Source organism: Anser brachyrhynchus, assembly GCF_964034855.1.
Source record: "Anser brachyrhynchus genome assembly, chromosome: 2".
NCBI lineage: Eukaryota > Metazoa > Chordata > Aves > Anseriformes > Anatidae > Anser > Anser brachyrhynchus.
In genome coordinates this window covers 3,714,805-3,720,588 of record NC_137695.1, presented here as the reverse complement: position 1 = coordinate 3,720,588, position 5,784 = coordinate 3,714,805, and the positions used below count along the sequence as shown (strand labels likewise).

Here is a 5,784-nt window from a genome sequence, read left to right as displayed (position 1 = left end):
CCTTGAGCACAGGCCACACAAAGCCTGTATTCTCCGGTTGCCGTATCGCACCGAGAGGCTGTGCCACCAAGCCACCTTTGCTGCCGTGCCCTTGGGTAAACAAGGCCCAAGCACGCCTACAGGTTCCGGGCACACATCCACCTGCACACACCTACGGGCTTTCACTGATGAGACAGAGAAAACAGTAGCTTCTGAGTGTCCCTGGAGAACTTCTCCGTAAGAAGAACCCATGTACTTCACCATGAGGGGAAATACAGTGTATTTAGGGAACTGCAGTGCATTTACCTACACCCCCAGGTAGTCCTTTTTGGGGGAAAGAGGCTGCCTTCCCTCCAGCTGCATCTCTTTCCAGCCTGTATGGTGTCCACACAGTCTATCTGCCCAACCCGCTTCAGTCCATAAATCCTCAATCCCACATGTTCCTCATAAGAAACATCCTTTCTAACATTTGATTTTTTATTTGAGTGTTCCTCTCCTTTCCAGTTATATGAGAGGCAGTCTGAAAATTAGACAGCTCTTCATCTGGTATGTAGAGAGAAGAAAAGAGCTCACATAGCTTATTTTGAGCACTGTGATCATCTTCACCGATTTTCCCATGACCTAAGATACTTTTTTTTAACGTTCCAAATTCTTCATTAATGGGAAGCCTGGGGAAGTCTCAACTTTCTTTGTAAAGGAAAGGTGGTTTCTGGATCTCACAATGCATAGCAAAAATATGAATCCTTAAAATCCTAAAAGAACCCCCCGATTCCTTGCTTTAAAAACCTCATATATTGTAATTCAATTCTGGGATTATTTGGGGCTGGACTCAGGGGAGGAATGTCTGGAGGTGTTGGTATCACAGATGTGCCCTGGGAGGGGTGCATCAGGAGAAGGTGAGTCAGCTGCTACCCAGTTAACACCTGTGCTGGTGGGAGGAGAACCTTGCATCAGGTTTACACAGCGACGCCTCTTCATAAAGACACGCAAAAGAATGAGAAACATGCACTGAACTATGAGATTACGCGGGTTAAACCACGCACAAATGTATTTTCTTGGAACAAAAATCACGTGAGTGCAGAAATTATACTGGTCACTTGTTTCCATCCAAACATCCTCTTATTTCACGTCGATATTTTACCGTATCTTCTCTGCCAAAACTGGCTTGTGCAACCCAAAATCTGAATATGAGCAGAACGTGACACTTCCGAATCTTGCTTCCCCTTCAGTTAAGAGCTCTGTGCGGTCTGAACAAGAGGGCTGCTTCCACAAGCGATGCCCACACGTTGTATGCATGCTGCAGAAAAAAAACATTGGCTAAACAGGACGATATTTTGTGGGTATTAGGCAGGGAAGAACGTAGAAAATGGCTACATACCCATGTTTATACAAGCCCTACAGCTCGGGAGCGCCTGAGTTCTCCATGAAATTCAGTGCTGGTGGAGAAGGGTTGGAAGCTGCACAACAGCCTGATGAGTGGCTCAAAAGTGGTTTCAATTTTGTTTTCTCAACCCTCCTGCAAAGAGCTCTCATTGCATCGCCCCCAGCAAACGATGTCTGTGCTCACAGATATTGTTTGTCCCAGAAACCTGCCTCCTGGAGCAAAGCCTACCCAGCCGTGGCTCTGCGACACTCCTGTTATGCCTAACCCAGCCTAACCAACTCCGCTTTGTTTGAGAACCTCTGATATCCACAGCGCTCACAGCAGTCCGAAAAGCTGCACCTGAGAGGCCAAAGCCTCGGGAAAATTTTCTGGGAAGTCCGATCAAATGGGGACTGAACAACAGCAACAACGAAATAACAAAATCACAAGCCTCGGGAACAGAGAGAGGATTGTGCCGAGCGATCCCATTGTTTGCTGTAAATAACACGGTACAAGCACGCTGACTTTTGCAAACACTGCAATTACTGTCTGGCTGCCCTAAATCTTCGCCTTCCCTCTGGAGACTTTCTCTGCTGTGTGTGATTTTTCACCGCTCTTCCCATGGGCTTTTTGCTCCCCGGCAGCGTTGCTTGCATGCTCGTCGTTTTCCGCTTTTCCCCTTCATTTCCCTATAACCAGGTCAACAAAAAAAAAGCAGCGTGTAGGGGTAGGGTGTGAGCGAGTGCCTGTGAGGGGTCAGTGGCAGCTCAGTCGAGCCACACATCAGGAGGTGCCTGCTGACAGCGAGTTCATCATCCGAACGTTTGAGACAAGTCTGCAGCAGAGATAGTCCTCAGCGAAGGGAAATGATTGATGCAGTGCTCTGGCAGAGGGGAGAATAGGAAGGAAATGAAGAGAGAGATGGTCCGGGCGAGAGGCAGAGACACATTCTCGTTGCAAGAAATGAATCATTTTCACCTGAGGATGAGGGGACACCGTCTGCTCCCGTTTAGCCCGCCAGGAGAATTGGACTCAGCCTCAAGCACGCTTGTCACTGCCAGCAGGGCACGCACGAGAGACGTGGCCGCGGAGGAGAGATGTGACTAAATCCTCTCGAATGAAGTTTTCCGCTGATTTTTCTTGGCTTCTGCGTTTTAACCAGACCTGAGTGTTTCCGATTCTTGGGTCAGAAATTACACTCAAAACCCGTTTCTATTATGTGGACCTCGATCGGGGCAGCTGTGCCGATGCTGGCCAGCTGCAGCGAAGCTCAGTTTTGGGGAATGTTGACGAAACATTTCCTCGTGTGGCCACGATCTGAAAACCAAGGAATACAGGTTTCTAAACTAGCTTATAACAACTAGATTCATAGTTTTTTCATGGCTCTCAGTTATAAATAGAACACAGATTAGATAATTTCAAGTTACTCTTTCTGCTTGCAAAGCCTTTCTTTTCCTACTCCGTCCCTGATGCAGCTATACCTCGCTACTCCTAGGTGTTCTACATGTATTATATATGTGTGTTTTAAGGAATTCAGTGCAACCGTCTGCACAGGAAGATTTTAATGCGTTTTTAGGATATAATGCATTTAGGAGGAGTAGGATGCTGAAGTAGGCTCATAGGTGAGGTGATCAGGAAATTAAATTTCGTAGCTTTAAAGCTGCTGAGTCCACTCCCAGAATCTGTGCAGCCGGTGTTTTATTGATGTTGATTTATGTTTATAGACACCGGGTGATTTTATCACTCCTTCGTTTACCCAGATCCGTGAATGCTTCCACAGCTGACAATCTTAGTTAGATGCTAACTGACAGTAATTGCTGCACGGCTGGCTTTTTTCACATTCCTTAATTTACCATTAATGCCTCATTTATTATTTCGACTGTAAAAAGCTTAGTTATTCATTACTAGCTTCGCAAAGGCCAGGCAGTTACTCCAGATAACTGCTGGACAGATTTGAGCACCAGTACTAAAACTAATCGGGTGGAGCAGAATGCCACGCAACTCATTTCCCAGTTGATTTATAATCCTTCATCAGCACAGCAACGCTTATCTGGATTTGACAGGCAGATCGTACAAATCGATCAGGACACCTTTGCCGAGCTGCAGGTACGGAAAACCTCACCTAGATGACACCTCCGTGGCTCGGGTTCGTCCTCCTTAACCTCGGACACTTCTCTGATGCTCCTGTTGGTGAGCCGCCTTCTCCCCTGGTGGCTGCAGAACAAAGGGTACACGCCAAAGGCTATTTATTTGCCCAAAACTTTGGCTGGGTGATGGAAAGGGTAGTGCTGGGGGAGATTTCTGCCTGCACTCCCGCTGCAGCTGGAGCTGCGCAGGGGGACGGAGTTGGCAGCTTCCCCCACGCTCCCACCGTGCAGCCACGGCACCAGGATTAATAGCCTTCTCCTTTTTTCCCCGGCCCAGCAAACCCCCTCCCGTTACACCCGCAGAAGTCTTGATTTATGTGGGGAAGCTTGAAGGCTCCATTTTGGAAATCTCTGCGTGCTTTCAGATGCAGCCAGTCCTCATTTCTTGCACTGCGGGAAGTTTTGTTGTGCCTCGCAGGGAGCAGGACAGGAGGCTGCACAGGCTTGAAGCTTTCTCCAGTTTCTCTTGATCTTACACAACAGCCCTTGCACCTGTATTTTAAACCGATCAAAACGAAAGGCGCCACAATTACCATCCTGATACAATGACATTTCAATGATTAATTGAAAACAAAGAATTAAAAGGGGGATTACGGTATATCTTCAATCACAAGCAATTACTGTTTGCTAATAGCAACAACTGCAAGCCATTAAGTGAGTACGCCAGCACAACTGACAGTGGGTCTGCAGTATTAGCATGCCACTCAACTAGAGCAAACCGATGGCACGCTAGCCTGCATTTCAAGTGGGAGCTAGAATAAATACCAGGCTATTTTATTTATATTTTGAGAGCTACAATTTAGAGCCTAAAGTAAACGCCAGACTGGTTTATTTATATGTTTACATTCAGGTTGTACTTTAAGCTCCTGCCTTCTCCTAAGACAAACTCTTCCGATGCAGAGGCATAAACAAGATTCTCACTAGATCACCCTGGCAGTTTTATATCGCTCTGTCAACCAAGATCTTTTTGTATCGAATTAAGTGAGGCCAAACGCTTCTGAACTTCCAGCACAAATATTTTGCGGTTGTTGCAGAAAAGAGAAATTGTCGTTCCCGAGCAGATCGATGTAGCATCCTGTCTCTGAGCGTGGTCGGTGTTGAATCTTTCAGAAGGCGAGCTAAACCCTCCCCTTCCCAGCCCCTCTGTCCCTAAGTGCAGACAATGCACTTCGTCGTTCAATCCAGAAAAAGAATATCTTCCTGACCTTAGCCGAGCATAATTGCGTATAGCTTTATTTATATCAACATTAGCATTAATCTTGATGGTGATTACTGACACCGTTAGCAGGAGGGACTGCATATTTTATTAATCCTGTACTCCAAGCTCACTGTGCCAGCCGAGGACTTGTGGCAATCCTTCACTCCCCTGAAGTTCCTGCTATAGAAACCTCCCACTTCTTTGCAGGAGCTCCCTGCGTGAACCCAGCCCTCTTTCTCATCCCAATATCCACATGCCAGAATTTATCTGTGCCCTCTTTTTTTACTGGGATTCTCCATTCTTCCCCCAGTGCCAGGGGCAGGTAGCTGTTCCCTTTTGCCTGCTCAGATCGACGGGGTATTACACGCCTCGCTGCAGCATGGCCCTGCTAACTTCTCCGCTCCTCTCCTTACTGGCACTGCTCTCGGTATTAATGATCGTTGTGCTTAGGAGCCCTGGCTGCAGATTCACCGATTTAACACGGGAGCAGAGCGCTGTATCAATTAGCTTGACCTCCTAGGTCGTGGGGGCCGCTGCATTTCCCCCAGTTACCTTTGCGTTGCGACCTGAATTTTGATTTTTAAAACTCCGTCAGGATTTAGATGTACCTCCGATGCCTTTGCGCAAAGTCAGCTCGGCTGCCATATGATTTACCGGTTCGGGCTGCGCAGCGCATACAGATGAAGCTATACTTGTTCTGGGGCCAAGCTGGGTCCGGGAGCAACGCAGCTGCCTTGACACGGTGCTGAGCCCGGCGTTAACAAACCCTGCCTGCGCGCAGCTCGTCCCGCCTGCAACCGGCTCGAGCACCTTCTGTGCCACGTGTCACACACCTGGGAGCGGCAGCAGTGGGAGGACAGCGACAAGGTGTCCCACGATCGCCACGTGAAGCCACATCTGGCTCAGCGCAGCGGACGAAGCATTGCTCGTGGTAGACCTGGAGCCCCTCGGATGTCTCTGCTCCGTGGCCCCCAACGCAGGCTCAGCCCCGAACCCGTGCTGGCTGGGTACGTTTGCCTGGCATCGGAGGTGAATTAATAAACCCTCCTGCAACCCACTGTGCTGGCAACCAGGGTGCAGAAGCATCCAAGCCGTAG

General features: G+C 48.4%; 1 long non-coding RNA gene across 1 annotated transcript; it reads right to left on the bottom strand.

Annotated features, from left to right (window-relative positions):
* Positions 1 to 993: 993 nt before the first annotated feature.
* Positions 994 to 3,955, bottom strand: LOC308189513. The gene is made up of 4 exons (XR_013946418.1): positions 3,787 to 3,955; positions 3,465 to 3,556; positions 1,358 to 2,659; positions 994 to 1,276 (listed from the first exon to the last, which is right to left on the bottom strand). It is a non-coding gene; the product is annotated as an uncharacterized lncRNA (long non-coding RNA).
* Between the last annotated feature and the right edge of the window lie 1,829 nt (positions 3,956 to 5,784).